The sequence below is a fragment of the Schistocerca serialis genome, chromosome 10, assembly GCF_023864345.2.
Source record: "Schistocerca serialis cubense isolate TAMUIC-IGC-003099 chromosome 10, iqSchSeri2.2, whole genome shotgun sequence".
Lineage (NCBI taxonomy): Eukaryota > Metazoa > Arthropoda > Insecta > Orthoptera > Acrididae > Schistocerca > Schistocerca serialis.
Window position 1 is genome coordinate 208,505,914 of NC_064647.1, and position 17,797 is coordinate 208,523,710.

General features: G+C 45.0%; 1 protein-coding gene across 1 annotated transcript in view; it reads right to left on the reverse strand.

Annotated features, from left to right (window-relative positions):
- LOC126425051 (uncharacterized) overlaps positions 1–16,862 on the reverse strand; it is a 53,308-nt gene extending 36,446 nt beyond the window's left edge. The window contains exon 1 of the mRNA XM_050087962.1: positions 16,788–16,862. The gene's annotated coding sequence lies outside the window, so the exon portion shown is untranslated. The remainder of the gene's footprint in view (positions 1–16,787) is intronic.
- Positions 16,863–17,797: the final 935 nt, after the last annotated feature.

Below are 17,797 nucleotides of genomic sequence, written 5' to 3' on the forward strand. Positions count from 1 at the left end.
CTTGTTCCACGAAGAGACTCTTTCAGTTTCCCAAAGAGATGCTAGTCACGTGGAGCCAGGTCAGGACTGTAAGGCGGGTGTTTCAGTGTTGTCCATCCGAGTTTTGTGATCGCTGCCATGGTTTTTTGACTGACATGTGGCCGTGCATTGTCGTGCAACAGCAAAACATCCTGATTTTGCCGATGTGGCCGAACACGACTCAGTCGAGCTTCAAGTTTCTTCAGTGTCGTCACATATGCACCAGAATTTATGGTGGTTCAACTTGGCATGATGTCCACAGGCAAGAGTCCTTCGGAATCGAAAATCACCGTAGCCATAACTTTTCCAGCAGAAGGTGTGGTTTTGAATTTTTTTTTTTTCTTGGGTGAATTTGCATGATGCCACTCCATTGATTGCCTCTTCGTCTCTGGTGAAAAATGATGGAGCCACGTTTCATTACCTGTTACGATTCTTCCAAGAAATCCATCTCCACCATTCTCGTACTGTTCCAAAAATTCGCTGCATACCGTTTTTCTTGTTTCTTCGTGAGCCACTGTCAACATCCTGGGATCCCACCTGGCACAAACCTTTTTTAACGCCAACACTTTCAGTACTCTGCAAAGTCTTCCTTCCCGTATCCCAACATAGCGTGACAATTCGTTCACTCTGATGCGTCTGTCAGCAGTCACCAATTCGTTAACTCTCTGCACATTGTCTGGAGTGTGTGCAGTACGAGGCCTGCCGCTGCGAGGACAATCCTCATATTGCCGTGCCCGCTTTCATCACGTAACCTGCTTGCCCACCGACTAACTGTACTGCGATCGACAGCCGCATCTCCATACACCTTTTTCAACCTCTTGTGGATGTTTCCCACTGTCTCGTTTCCACAGCACAGGAATTCTATGACAGCACTTTGCTTCTGACGAACGTCAAGTGTATCACGCACCTTGAAGACATTCTGTGACGGCGCCACTCACGGGAACAGGTTGTATGTACACACTGTAAAAGTTTCACACATGCAGAATGAAAACTGTACTTTAGAAAAATACTGTGCATTTCTTTTGGAGTGAGCCTCGTAGGACTACTAGGACTGGACGTACCTTTCGCGATATTGCAGAAAGACTGTGCAGGAATGTAGTCACTGGTAGCGATGTTCACGGACAGCTACGGTCGCAAGAGACCGACCTCCAGAAAGCCACGTGGCGCTACCGAGAGGAAAGACCGTCATATCTGGCGTATGGCTGTAGAGCATCATACGGCGTCTGCTGCAGCAGTTCGAGCAACAGTTGCCAACGCAGTGACTCAACGAATTGTTACAAATCTGTTACTACAAGGACAGCTCCGAGCCAGACTCCCTGTAGCTTGCATTCCACAGACCCCAATCCACCTGCATTTGCGAATTTAGTGGTGTCAAGTAAAACATCATTGGAGGGCGGACTGGAGGTATGTTGTGTTATCTGATAAAAGCTGGTTCTGCCTCAGTGCCAGAGATGGCCGCACATTGCTAAGTAAGAAGCCAGTTGAGAGACTACAACCACGCAATCTGTGTGCAAGCCACATTAGTCCTAAATGTACATCTCGTTTTTCCAACAGGATAACGCTCACCCATACATCGCTGTTGTAAGCCAACATGCTCTATACAGTGTCGACATGTTACCTTGGCCTGCTCGATTACTACATCTGTCTCCAGTCGAGCACGAGTGGGACAACATCCGATAATGCAAGCGTCACCTACAGCCAGCACGAACCGTCCCTGCAACAGGCGTGGAACTTCTCCCACAAAATGACATCCGGCACATGTGCGAGGGTTATCCCAAAAGTAAGGTCTGCTATTTTTTTATACACTAGTGGCCATTAAAATTGCTTCACCACGAAGATGACGTGCTACAGTCGCGAAATTTAACCGTCAGGAAGAAGATGCTGTGATATGCAAATGATTAGCTTTCCAGAGCATTCACACAAAAGTGGCGCCGGTGGCGACACCTACAACGTGCTGACATGAGGAAAGTTACCAACCGATTTCTCATACACAAACAGCAGTTGACCGGCGTTGCCTGGTGAAAAGTAGTTGTGATGCCTCGTGTAAGGAGGAGAAATGCGTACCAACACGTTTCCGGCTTTAAAGGTCGGATTGTAGCCTATCGCGATTGCTGTTCATCGTATCGCGACACTGCAGCTCGCGTTGGACGACATTCAATGACTGTTAGCAGAATATGGAATCGGTGGGTTCAGCAGGGTAATACGGAACGCCGTGCTGGATCCCAACGGCCTCGTATTACTAGCAGTCGAGATGACACGCTTCTTATGCGCATGGCTGTAACGGATTGTGCAGCAACGTCTCGATCCCTGAGTCAACAGATGGGGACGTTTGCAAGACAACAACCACCTCACGAACATTTCGACGACGTTTGCGGCAGCATGGACCATCAGCTCGGAGACCACGGCTGCGGTTACCCTTGACGCCTGCGATTGTGTACTCGACGACGAACCTGGGTGCACGAATGGGAAAACGTCATTTTTTTCGGATGAATCCAGGTTCTGTTTACAGCATCATGATGGTTGCATCCGTGTTTGGCGACATCGCGGTGAACGCTCATTGGAAGCGTGTATTCGTCATCGCCATACTGGCGTATCACCCTGCGTGGTGGTATGGGGTGGCATTGGTTACACGTCTCGGTCACTTCTTGTTCGTATTGACGGCGGTTTGAACAGTGGACGTTACATTTCAGATGTGATACGACCCGTGGCTCTACCCTTCATTCGATCCCTACGAAATCCTACATTTCAGCAGGATAATGCACGACCGCAGTTGCAGGTCCTGTACGGGCCTTTCTGGATACAGAAAATATTCGACTGCTGCCCTGGCCAGCACATTCTCCAGATCTCTCACCAATAGAAAACATCTGGTCAATGGTGGCCGAGCAACTGACTCGTCATAATACGCCATTCTCTACTCTTGATGAACTGTGGTATCGTGTTGAAGCTGCATGGGCTCTGTTTGACTCGATGCCTAGGCGTATCAAGGCCGTTATTACGACCAGAGGTAGTTGTTCTGGGTACTGATTTCTCAGGGTCAATGCACCGAAACTGCGCGAAAATTTAATCACATGTCGGTTGTAGTATAATATAATTGTCCAATGAATATCCGTTTATCATCTGCATTTCTTCTTTTTGTAGCAATTTTAATGGCCAGTAATATAAATACGTAGCCTCGTTTGTCTCTACAACGGTTTACATCAGTTTACAGCTTGAACATTTAGCTATTTTTCGATGTAATCACCATTTCTCTCCATGAATTTTTGTAGACGCTGTGGCAGTTTTTGTATGCCCATGTCACACCAGCTCGCCGCCATGCTATTCAGAAAGTTATGAACCTCATCTTTCACCTCGTCGTCGGAGCTGAATCGCTTTCCGGCCAAATGTTCTTTCCACCTAGGGAACAGGTAATAGTCACTGGGCGCCACGTCAGGACTATAGGGTGGGTAGCTGATTATGTTCCACTGAAACTGTTGCAGGAGAGCAACGGTTTGCCGAGTGATGCGTTGGTGTGCGTTGTCATGGAGAATGTGTACGCCCTTGATCAACATTCCTCTTCTCCGGTTCTGAATTGCCCGTTTGAGTTTTTTCAGAGTCTCACAGTACCTGTCACCGTTAATTGTGGTCCCAGTGATTCAGCTCCGACGAAGACGTGAAAGAAGAGGTTCATAACTTTCTGAACAGCATGGCGGCGAGCTGGTATGACGTGAGCATAGAAAAACTGCCACAGCGTCTACAAAAATGCATCGATAGAAATGGTGATTATGTCGAAAAATAGCTAAATGTTCAAGCTGTAAACTGATGTAACCATTGTAGACATAAACAGGTCTATGTACTTATAAAAAAAATAGGAGGCCTTACTTTTGGGATTACCCTCGTACGACACAATGCATGAGCGTTTGCACTCTAGTATGCAGTATTCAGGTGGTTACACCCGTTATTTATGTACCAACATTTCACAATTTCAGTGGCTTTTCTCACGCTTTGATTAATCTATGAACCTGTAGTATTAATCACTTAAATATGTTACCTAGGCAAATGTGTTAACGAAATTTCACTACTCTTCATTGATTATTTCTTCGTGTTGGGATTTTTTTTTTCCCGTCAGTATACATCAGCAAGTATTATGTTGGCAAGGCTTAGATATTTACTATGTACTGACACCCGTCTTTCCCGCTCTGATCTTCATCGGGAACATGCACTCAGTGGTCGTCAGTTCCATGTTTTTCTTCAATAAATTGACTTGCGTTATCACTTCTGTGTCTTTCGCGCAGCTGCGGTGCAGTCCTGTTTCGGTTTTGCAAGCCCCGAACATAAATACATGTTTTCCTCACTGAGAAAGACAGGTCTGATATGAAACTTCCTGGCAGATTAAAACTGTGTGCCGGACCGAGACTCGAAGTCGGTACCTTTGCATTTCGCTGGCATGTGCTCTGTGAAGTTTGGAAGGTAGAAGGCGAGGTACTGGCAGAAGTGAAGCTGTGAGGACGGGTCGTGAGTCGTGCTTGGGTAGCTCAGATGGTAGAGCACTTGCCCGCGAAAGGCAAAGGTCCCGAGTTCGAGTCTCGGTCCGGCACACAGTTTCAATCTGCCAGGAAGTTTCATATCAGTGCTGCAGAGTGAAAATCTCATTCTGGAAACAGATCTGATACACAGCTGTCAGATTTCATCTGGCTGTCAAAGTTGTCATCTTCGGTCAACATAACATCGCACATGAATAAAGTGAACTCTAAATGTCGGGGCCAAGATAACCTCGTCTGCGGGCTCTACAGAATCATCAATAGATTTTGGATAAAGCTGTCGTTCTTTGAAGTATAATTGTAAAGAGAAAACGTTTCGAAGACTATGTACTAAAATCCCCGAAGACGTCATCCTTGATTTTGCGAGAAAAGCCATTCGTGACTTTAAGAAGCATATTTTGCAGAGATTTTCTGGTCTGTCGAGATCAAGAAGTGAGGGTGACATTCTCCTGCTCCAGAACCCGTTTGATTGTAACCTTGATCATGTGCCAGTTGAACTCATTGATTTGCAAGAAAATACCTTGTTGAAAGAGTGGCACAGCCAAGGAAAATTTGCTGAATTTTACTATTGCTTACCTCATGTTGAGGTCCCGAAACTGAAGAAATTTAGCACTGGTTTAACAGTAGTGTTTTGAACGACTTAAGTCAGTGAAGAAAGGTTTTCGATAGTGATGTATATGAAGTCGGCACTTGGAACGAGATCGACTGACGAATAGTTGAAAGTAGTTCTCTCTATCCGACGTAGCAATACCAAAGCAAACACTAATGATATCTTGAAAGCGAAACGCTAGTTAGACATATCTCAATACAGTCGTTTGCTGCGTAGCTTGTGAAATACGGCTATAAAATAGAAAATAAAGCGGTAAACATGATATGTTATGCTGATCATACCGTACCGACAGCAAATAATGAGGATAATTTACAAAGGTTGCTTCACCAATTCACTAAAACAGTGGAGCATTATAACATGGGGATCCTACGTAAAAAAAAACTAAATGTTTAATAATGTCAGAAACACCTATACGATGTAATTTATAAGTAGATGGCATGTCAGTAGAACAAGTGATAGCTTCAGTTATCTAGGGAATGTTATCGGCAGCTGTAAAGACTTAAACATGGAAGTGAAAAATCAAGCGATAAAGTCAGTAAGGTTAGACGGATGCCTGCAAATTTACTGTATGGAGAAACAAATTTAAGACAACTGAAGGGAAATAAAAATATATAAAACAATGGTGCGTTCTGCGACCTATTATTACATATGTGACAGAAACTATAGCAGAAACAAGGAAGATGAAAGAAAAGTTCACGGCTGTAGAAATGAAGATACTGAGACAGATCCAAGGAATAACGAGATGGTACTAGACAACAAATGTATCGGTAAGGGAACAATGTGGAATCTACACAAATTATAAAAATCGATGTATGTACGTTTGCGTGTATGTATGTTTGTTCCACATCTTCTCCGGAACCAGTGGATCGATTTCAACCGAACTTGGTTGGTACATATCCCTTACTAGAATGGAACTTTTGTTTCGCAGTGGAGCGTGCACTGGTATGAAACTTCCTGGCCGATTAAAACTGTTTGCCGGACCGAGATTGGCGCAATTCAAGCTGTGAGGACGGGGCGTGAGTCGTGCTTGGGTAGTTCAGCTATGGAGCACTTGCCCGCGAAAGGCAAAGGTCCCGAGTTCGATCTTCCGTCCGGCACACAGTTTTAATCTGCCAACATGTTTCATATCCCTTACTGTCAGACAACAATCACTGTAATGGTAAGAGCCATATACGTATCGTAGTTCAGGAGAAATGAAGGCCGGCTGGAGTGGCCGTGCTGTTCTAGGCGCTACAGTCTGGAACCGAGCGACCGCTACGGTCGCAGGTTCGAATCCTGTCTCGGGCATGGATGTGTGTGATGTCCTTAGGTTAGTTAGGTTTAATTAGTTCAAAAATGGCTCTGAGCACTATGGGACTTAACTTCTAAGGTCACCAGTCCCCTAGAACTTATAACTACTTAAACCTAACTAACCTAAGGACATCACACACACCCATGCCCGAGGCAGGATTCGAACCTACGACCGTAGCGGTCGGGCGGTTCTAGACTGTAGCGCCTAGAACCGCTCGGCCACCCCAGCCGGCGACGTTTAAATTTACTACTTCTTCGCTACTAATTCTTTTCACAACACTTTTTGCAAACAATATTCACATATGCCGCTGAATGCACCTATACAAATATATCGTGGTACCACGCTTAGATCGTGACGTATGACGTCATAAACACGGAGATGTGCGGAAAAATTCCGCGTCATGCAAAAAGTTTCATCACAATTTTTCTTCAGCAATATGACACTCCTGCAGTCTAGTCAACTGAAGGAAATGCCTCACACCTGTCAGCGCTTTTGCCAGCTTTCTGTTGTGAGCATAAAATGCTGTAGTGAAATCAACAGCCATCTGTAGAGCTGTGAAGAGACGTTGCCACACAGGCGCTTACAAAATCAAATTGTTCATATGCGAATAGGAACGTTCCTAATAGAAAAACTGGCACAATGAATGCCCCAGCAGCACCGGGTTTGTGAGCTAGTACAAGATGTAAATAACTGGATGAAGACAAGGAAAACAAAGTGGAAGGCTCATGTGGGAAGACAATCTAAAATTTGTAAACATGGACGATAGCAAGGGAAATGACGACCACCCGAGAGATGGGACGGCAGTAGGTCCAGTACGTCCGAGGAATGAGGCAGACAAGTAGGAGCAGCACTAGTCAGAAGAAGAAGAAGAAGAAGAAGGAGGAGGAGGAGGAGGAGGAGAAAGATATGTGCAACTAGATCTTATGTAACGTTTTGCTATCATAACCTTCTTTGACAACAGAAATGTATTTGCAATTGCGAGTACGAACCTCCATTGCCTGTATATTGGTTTGACAACACTGAAAATTTGTGGTACCGGAAATCGAACACGTATTTCCCACTTTAGGAGAGCGAATGGTTGCCTTCACCGCTTCGGCTGTCAGTGCACGAATCACGGCCAAACACAAACTTCGGTACGTCGTCGCCCATGACACAAAATCTGCGCTAGTACGTTATGTATAATCCCTTCCAGGAAGGACGTATTTACTGAGAGTCGAGGGCCTGGTATTGGTGAATACGAGGGCAGTTCAATAAGTAATGCAACACATTTTTTTTCTGAAACAGGGGTTGTTTTATTCAGCATTGAAATACACCAGGTTATTCCCCAATCTTTTAGCTACACAAAACTATTTTTCAACGTAATCTCCATTCAATGCTACGGCCTTACGCCACCTTGAAATGAGGGCCTGTATGCCTGCACGGTACCATTCCACTGGTCGATGTCGGAGCCAACGTCGTACTGCATCAATAACTTCTTCATCATCCGCGTAGTGCCTCCCACGGATTGCGTCCTTCATTGGGCCAAACATATGGAAATCCGACGGTGCGAGATCGGGGCTGTAGGGTGCATGAGGAAGAACAGTCCACTGAAGTTTTGTGAGCTCCTCTCGGGTGCGAAGACTTGTGTGAGGTTTTGCGTTGTCATGAAGAAGGAGAAGTTCGTTCAGATTTTTGTGCCTACGAACACGCTGAAGTCGTTTCTTCAATTTCTGAAGAGTAGCACAATACACTTCAGAGTTGATCGTTTGACCATGGGGAAGTACATCGAACAGAATAACCCCTTCAGCGTCCCAGAAGACTGTAACCATGACTTTACCGGCTGAGGGTATGGCTTTAAACTTTTTCTTGGTAGGGGAGTGGGTGTGGCGCCACTCCATTGATTGCCGTTTTGTTTCAGGTTCGAAGTGATGAACCCATGTTTCATCGCCTGTAACAATCTTTGACAAGAAATTGTCACCCTCAGCCACATGACGAGCAAGCAATCCCGCACAGATGGTTCTCCTTTGCTCTTTATGGTGTTCGGTTAGACAACGAGGGACCCAGCGGGAACAAACCTTTGAATATCGCAACTGGTGAACAATTGTGACAGCACTACCAACAGAGATGTCAAGTTGAGCACTGAGTTGTTTGATGGTGATCCGTCGATCATCTCGAACGAGTGTGTTCGCACGCTCCGCCATTGCAGGAGCCACATTTGTGCACGGCCGGCCCACACGCGGGAGATCAGACAGTCTTGCTTGACCTTGCGGCGATGATGACACACGCTTTGCCCAACGACTCACCGTGCTTTTGTCCACTGCCAGATCACCGTAGACATTCTGCAAGCGCCTATGAATATCTGAGATGCCCTGGTTTTCCGCCAAAAGAAACTCGATCACTGCCCGTTGTTTGCAACGCACATCCGTTACAGACGCCATTTTAACAGCTCCGTACAGCACTGCCACCTGTCGGAAGTCAATGAAACTATACGAGACGAAGCGGGAATGTTTGAAAATATTCCACAAGAAATTTCCGGTTTTTTCAACCAAAATTGGCCGAGAAAAAAAATGTGTTGCATTACTTATTGAACTGCCCTCGTAAATACGAAAAAACAGTGTGTTATTAAGAAGGACAATTGCAATGGTCCTCCGTACGTGCATGCATGTATGTCTGAAGCTGCATTGCACCGTACTTCTTAATAACACAAGCACTGCTTTTTCGTGCATATTTGAGAGGTCTTTTAGTAAATTACTCTGTGATTGTTCTTGTTTTCTGTGCATTGCACGACGCTCACCCACTTTTAACACAAAAGGCTGAACTTAGTTTTTCGTCTTTTCCCCAGTTTTCCGTTTTTGTTCCAGTTTTTTTCTGGCTTCCAAGTACTGAACGAACTGATGATGCGGCTCGCGTTCGTCATTTTGTCAGTCACTTGGCGCTCCGTGGAAACATTTCCGAGCTCTGGTGCACTCCATAGATAGGACACTAGTATTCCTTAAGGTTCTGCACACTGAATAAATTTTCAGCTACCACGACCGCTAATATCATTTAGATTACGGGTTTCAGAAATTTCTCTGTTGCCATCTGCAAAAAATGGGGCCGAAAATGCTAGAATAGAGCGACCACCATAACAGGACACACAGTTATAACCAAGATTTGCAAAGCATGGAATAAGAACGCACCTATGTTTAGCTCATTACACATTCTTCTATTTAAGTAAAGTAAGTGGTGCGATACAATGTATGTCTATGTTGGTGTCTATCTAGGAGTTGGCATATCACTTTTAAAATAACAGCTATATACACACATGTTATTGCACGAATTGCAGGTCGTCACATTTATCATCACTATACAACTGACACAGCATAAACTTCTTAATGATACGTAAGTACATCGGATGGCGCAGTGGTAGCAACAATCAATATTATCATCCCACATTAGATTAATGTATGGATCTATTATTCAATGTAATACAAGGTTTCAAATAGATTATATAATGGTAAGTCAGAGATTTGGGAACCAGGTTTTAAATTGTAAGTCATTTCCAGGGACAGATGTGGACTCTGACCACAATCTATTGGTTATGAACTGTAGATTAAAACTAAAAAAACTGCAGAAAGGTGGGAATTTAAGGAGATGGGGCCTGGATAAACTGACTAAACCAGAAGCTGTAGACAGTTTCCATGTATGGAAGTGAAACGTGGACGCTAAATAGTTTAGACAGAAAGAAAATAGAAGCTTTCGAAATGTGGTGCTGCAGAAGAATGCTGAAGATTAGATGGGTAGATCAGATAACTAATGAGGAGGTATTGAATAGAATTGGAGAGAAGAGAAATTTGTGGCTCAACTTGACAAGAAGAAGGGACCGGTTGGTAGGGGATATTATGAGACATCGAGGGATCACCAATTTAGTACTGGAGGGCAGCGTGGAGGGTAAAAATCGTAGAGGGAGACCAAGAGATGAATACACTAAGCAGATTCAGAAGGACGTAGGTTGCAGTAGGTACTGGGAGATGAAGAAGCTTGCGCAGGATAGAGTAGCATCAAACCAGTCTCTGGACTGAAGACCTCAACAACAACATATGCCTAAATTATTATCATAACATCTAAGCCAAGTCAGTGTTCTACCTGACTGTAAATTCATATGCAACACTCACGAAACATAATTTATACGTGAACTTTTTTATATCGTTTTATAAATTTATTAAAAACATTTATTAGAAAATTTTAATAATTTTTTATCAGAATTTTCCTTTATACAAAATCACAACCATTACGACTACTTAGAACCGCCTAAAAGCTCTCTAAGTACAGCTAGTAGTATCATATGAAGGGCTTATTTCAATAGTGGTACAAGTGCATCACCTCCACTTTCCTGTCTATAATGCTTCTGAAATTAATGATCCAAACAAACGGAAAGAAAGGTTCATCTCTAGCAAGAAGCCATATGCTTGAACATTCCTGGTATCTCAACTGCAGATTTTTCAGCGCTCATTTAACTTTAGGACTCTGTATCTCAAAATGAACAAAAATGGACTTGTACCACTATTGGAATAAGCCCTTCATATGTAGGTTGATTTCACTACGTCCAGGCACAGATATATTGCATCAAGAATACATTCAAAGTGCATGTAGTAATAATGGGGCTATTTAGTAGTTGTGCATTTGTTGTCAGTTACAATGTTTACATGAACTAATCCACGAAAAAAAGTCCCTCGAGGTGTAGGTAAGATCTCGCCACATAACGTGTTTCATCTGATATCTAGATGAAAACTTCTCCAGTGTTTAATATGACCGAAGTACAATTATTGCACTATGTGGGATTGCAATTGCTCTTAAACTGATCCCATAATCTTTCGTTAGCACCTCACTCTCACCTATGCCTTTGCTAAAACAAAATACACTACTGGCCACTAAAATTGCTACACCACGAAGATGACGTACTACAGACGCGAAATTTAACCGACAGGAAGAAGATGCTGTGATACGCAAATGATTAGCTTTTCATAGCATTCACACAAGGTTGGCGCCGGTGGCGACACCTACAACGCGCTGACATGAGGAAAGTTTCCAACCGATTTCTCATGATTTGACCGGCGTTGCCTGGTGAAACGTTGTTGTGATGCCTCGTGTAAGGAGGGAAATGCGTACCATCGCGTTTCCGACTGTGATAAAGGTCGGATTGTAGCCTATCGCGATTGCGGTTTATCGTATCGCAACATTGCTGCTCGCGTTGGTCGAAATCCAATGAATGTTAGTCGAATATGGAATCGGTGGGCTCAGGAAGGTCTTAATACCCCAGTCTCAACTCTTGATGAACTGTGGTATCGTGTAGAAGCTGCAGGGGCAGCTGTACCTGTACGCGCCATCCAAGCTCTGTTTGACTCAATGGCCAGGCGTATCAAGGCCGTTATTACGCCCAGATGTGGTTGTTCTGGGTACTGATTTCTCAGGATTTACGCACCCAAATTGCGTGAAAATGTAATCACATGTTAGTTCTAGTATAATACATCTGTCCAATGAATACCCGTTTATCATCTGCATTTCTTCTTGGTGTAGCAATTTTAGTGGCCAGTAGTATATTAGGGTTTTTATATTGGCCGATTAAAGGGATGATCTTGTTGTTATGAGGTTAATAACATAGTGAGATGCAGGGCTTTCAGCAACATGGTAGGGTGTAGAAATTCGTCGTCTCTAGCACTGTTGTCTCCGTGACGTGTTTCAGGAGTATGTAGCTACAGTGCAACGCCGGTGGCAGAAAATATTGCTCCTGTGCTGGAAGCCGTCCCGAAGGCGACGCGGTTTAGAGGTGCTGAATAATGGAAAACTGCGGCAATTTTTTTCACCCCGAGCTCTCGGGGTGTATATTTATAGCGCCGGCAGGTAGTGAAGCACAGGATGTCGTGACAGGCAGGTAGAGCCCAAGTTACGGCTCGCCGTAAATCCTGGAGGGCAGCAGCTGCGCTTTGGGGGAGTGCGTGATGCGCGGCGTCGCGCGGGCGAGCGCTCGGTGGCCGGAATTCCGATGACCCGGCTGCGCTGGCGGCCATTGACCCGTGTCTGCCGGGGCCGTGCCTCAGCCGTCTCCTGTCCGAACAGGATTGTGTGACTGCGGTCAAATCCATCAGAGGGTCTTCCAAAATCGTGTGACAGAAACATTAAGCAATTTGGACATTCGTCATATAGTGTGAATATCACAGGAACATGTTACACTACTGGCCATTAAAATTGATACACCAAGAAGAAATGCAGATGATAAACGGGTATTCATTGAACGAATATAATATACTAGAACTGACATGTAATTACATTTCCACGCAATTTGGGTGCATAGATCCTGAGAAATCAGTACCCAGAACCACCACCTCTGGCCGTAATAACGGCCTTGATACACCTGGGGATTGAGTCAAACAGAGCTTGGATGGCTTGTACAGGGACAGATGCCCATGCAGCTTCAACACGATACTGGCGTATTGTGACTGCCACCATTGACCAGACGTTTTCAATTGGTGAGAGATTTGGAGAATGTGCTGGCCAGGTCAGCAGTAGAACATTTTCTGTATCCAGAAAGGCCCGTACAGGACCTGCAACATGCGGTCGTGCATTATCCTGCTGAAGTGAAGGGTTTCGCAGGGATCGAATGAAGGATAGATCTACCGGTAGTAACACATCTGAAATGTAACGTCCACTGTTCAAAGTGCCGTCAATGCGAACAAGACGTGACCCAGACGTGTAACCCTTGGCACCCCATACCATCACGCCGGGTGATACGCCAGTATGGCGATGACGAATACACGCTTCCAATATGCGTTCACCGCGATGTCGCCAAACACGCATGTGACCATCATGACGCTGTAAACAGAACCTGGGTTCATCCGAGAAAATGACGTTTTGCCATTCCTGCACCCAGGTTCGTCGTTGAGTACACCATCGCAGGCGTTCGTGTCTGTGATGCAGCGTCAAGGGTAACCGCAGCCAGTGTCTCCGAGCTGATAGTCCATGCTGTTGCAAACGTCGTCGAACTGTTCGTGCAGATGGTTGTTGTCTTGCAAACGTGCCCATTTGTTGATTCAGGAATCGAGACATGGCTGCACGATCCGGTGCAGCCGTGCGGATAAGATGCCTGCCATCTAGACTGCTAGTGATACGAAACCGTTGAGATCCAACACGGCGTTCCGTATTGCCTTCTTGAATCCACCGATTCCATGTTCTGCTAACAGTCATTGGATTTCGTCCAACGCGAGCAGCAATGTCGCAATACGATAATTCGCAATCGCGATAGGCCACAATCCGATCTTTATCGAAGTCGGCAACGTGATGGTACGCATTTCTCCTTCTTACATGAGGCATCACATCAACGTTTCACCATGCAACGCCGGTCAACTGCTGTTTGTGTATGAGAAATCGGTTGGAAACTTTTCTCATGTCAGCACGTTGTAGGTGTCGCCACCGGCGTCAACCTTGTGTGAATGCTCTGAAAACCTAATTTTTTCATATCACAGATCTTCTTCCTGTCGGTTAAATTTCGCGTCTGTGGCACGTCATCTTCGTGGTGTAGCATATTTTAATGGCCAGTAGTTTTCATTACTTGTACGTATTAACTACATTATTCACTCATGTTGATTTTGTTGTTGTTGTTGTTGTTGTTGTGGTTTTCAGTCCAAAGACTGGTTTGATGCAGCTCTACATGCTATTTTTATCCTGTGCAAACCTTTTCATCTCCGAGTAACTACTGCAACCTACATCCTTCTGAATCTGCTTACTGTATTCATGTCTTGGTCTCCCTCTGCGATTTCCCCCCGGTAATAAACTGGAGATCGCTTGATGCCTCGGAATGTGTCCTACCAACCAATCCCTTCTCCTAGTCAGGTCGTATGACAGATTTCTCTCTTCTTCCCAATTCTATTCATTACCTGCTCATCATATATGGAGATGGTGTCTGTCCTTTCGGACATGTACCATCGGTGACCATGCAGCTCATTACAATGAAATTACAATGAAATGAATACTCCTAGCTATATACATGCGTTGATATAAGCTGAGAATGTGGGTCCCACGGGAGGCTGCCAGAGAAGTCCCTGCAGTCGCACTAACCTCTGTGTCCTTGGTGGCTCAGATGGATGGAGCGTCTGCCAAGTAAGCAGGAGATCCCAGTTACGAGTCCCGGTCAGGAGACACATTTTCAACTGTCCCCGTTGAGTTATAACAACGCCTGTATGCACCTAGGGGTATTCATTTCATTGTAATTTACCTGCTCGTTAGTTACGTGATCCATCCATCTAATCTTGAGCATTCTTCTGTAGTACCACATTTGAAATGCTTCTATTCCCTTCTTGTCTAATCTGTCTATTGTCCATTTTTCACTTCCATACATGCCTACACTCAATAAAAATACTTTCAGAAAGGACTTCTTATACTCGAAGATGGAAACAAGCTTCTCTTCTTCAGAAACGTTTGTTTTGCCGTTGCCAGTCTGTATTTTATATCGTCCCTACTTCGACCATCATCAGTTACTTTGCTTCCCAAATAACAAAACTTATCTACTACTTTAAGTGTTTCATTTCCTAATCTAATTCCCTTAGCATCACCTGATTCAATTAGACTACATTTCGTTACCCTCATTTTGCTTTTGTTGATGTTCATCTTATACCCTCCTTTCAAGACACTGCCCATTCCGTTCAACTGCTCGTCCAAGTCCTTGGCTGTCTCTGACAGAATTACGTCATTGGCGAACCTCAAAGACTTTATTTCTTCTCCCTGGACTTTCATTCCCACCGCATAGTTTTCTTTTGTTTCTTTTACTACTTGCTCAATAAATAGATTGAATAACGTCGGGTACAGGCTGCAGCGTGCTCACCCCCTTCTCAACCACTGCTCCCCTTTCGTGCCCCTCAACTCTTGTAACTGCCACCTGGTTCCTCTACAAATTGTAAACAGCCTTTCGCTTCATATATTTTTACCCCTGCCACCTTTATAATTTGAGAGAGAGTATTCCGGTCAACATTGTCAAAATTTTTCCCCAAGTCTACAAATGCTACCAACGTAGGTTTCCCATTCCTTAACCTATCTTCTATGAGAAGTCGTGTGGTCAGTATTGCCTCGCGTCTTCCTACATTTCTCCCGGAATCGAAGCTGATCTCCCCTGAGGTCGGCTTCGACTAGTTTTTCGATTCTTCTGTAAGGGATTCGTATTAGTGTTTCGCAACAGTGTGATATTATACGGATAGTTTGGTAATTTCCACACCGGTCAGCAGCCGCTTTCTTTGGAATGGGAATTATAATATTATTCCTAGAATCTGAGGCTATTTCGCCTGCCTCATACATCCTGCTCAACAGATGGAAGATTTCTGTCCTGGCTGGCTCTCCCAAGCTTATCAGTAGCTCTGACGGAATGCTCCCCAGGGCCTTGTTTTGACTTAAGTCTTTCGGTGTTTATGACAGCGTCAAAACAGAAACTGGTAAACGGAAAGAGTTATAACCCCTTTATACGTTCAAAAATACATGTTTTGCACAGTTATTCTTTAACACTAAGACGTTCCTATAGTAGAATCAGCCTAAGGAGATCACTGAAGCCCGGCAGCGCTTTTTGACAGCTTTCGACTGTGAAGCACCAACGGCCGCCATTTATAGAGCGATGGAGGGACGCTGTCATAGAGACACCTACAAAATCACGTAGTAGACATGTGAATCAACTGCACCCAGCGTAAAAAAACTCTCCATGATATTGCACTACAAACACAGTTCATTTTTTTTGGTTTCCGTTTCTAATAGAAAATTAGCAAAACGAATATCCAGGCAATGCTGGGTTTGTTAACTAGTTATATGAAAAGGTAGCAGTTACACTGAAGCAATACGAAATACATTCTACTAGGAATGTAAATATTTTGAAAGATATTTTGTCTCCTGTAAGCAGATGCCGTTGATGTGGATGTGCCCGTTACTAGTTAAATAGCCAGATTTTTGCCTGCATTTAAGGTCAACACTTTGTCTTCAACATCGATGTTTCTAAGACTCCAATATCGATGTTAAAACATGGATGTTTAAGCTCCCATTATCTACATCTTGTAACTGTCTAAGATCATTGACCACCCGTAGAATACAGTTGTCACGTCAGACTCACCATGGCGTGCGTGAAACGTGGCGGCGGTGGGCCGCGACCGCCTACATATAGTGACGTCACAGCCTTAGTGCTACGGACACGCGTCTGCACAGTTTACGGTGCGATTCCCAGCAAGGAATTTCGCTGCAGACGTGCACAGCGTCATATGTTGTGCATTACTTTGCGCGGAAGTGAAAAGGAAACAACACGCTCTTGTCACGAGGGCTGCTTGTCGCAGGCTCTGCTGCGTAATCTGTGGGCTGCGGAGTTACTCACCAAACCAACGACACCTCAGCTGCAACCGCAAACTCACCGTCCCGCAGTGGCTTCCCTACTGCCAGAGCAGCGAGCGTTTCCCCTCTGCAGAACACGACGCTCACCAACACCGCCTCTCCCCTCCCCTCCCCTCCCACCCAACCAATTCCCCCTACACTGGACAACTCTCTCCTCCCTAACCTCCCCTCCCCCCTTCACAGGTCTCTCCCCACCGGCTGCTTTCACAATCTCAGGGACCTTGCGCGGTGTGACAATGCGACTGGAGAGAAGGTAATGAGCGCCTAACTGTGTATATTACCACAGGCGCTTCGTCGTGGGCGCGTCTCCTAACAACACTATGATGTACACTACTGACCATTAAAATTGCCACATCAAGCAGAAATGCAGATGATAAACGGGTATTCATTGGACAAATATATTATACTAGAACTGACGTGTGATCACATTTTCACTCAATTTCGGTGCATAGATCCTGAGAAATCAGTACCCAGTACAACCACCTCTGGCCGTGATAACGGCCTTGATGCGTCTGGGCACTGAGTCAGAGCTTGGATGGCGTGTACAGGTACAGCTGCCCATGCAGCTTCAACACGGTACCACAGTTCGTCAAGAGTAGTGACTGGCGTATTGTGACGAGCCAGTTCCTCGGCCATGATTGACCAGACATTTTCAATTGGTGATAGATCTGGAGACTGTGCTGGCCAGGGCAGCAGTCCAACATTTTCTGTATCCAGAATGGCCCATACAGGACCTGTAACATACGGTCATGCATTATCCTGCTGAAATGTAGGGTTTCGCAGGGATCGAATGAAGGGTAGAGCCACGGGTCGTATCACATCTTAAATGTAACGACCACTGTTCAAAGTGCCGTCAATGCGAACAAGAGGTGACAGAGACGTGTAACCAATGGCACCCCATACCATCACGCTGGGTGATACGCCAGTATAGCGATGACGAATACACGCTTCCAATGTGCGTTCACCCTGATGTCGCCAAACACGGATGCGGCC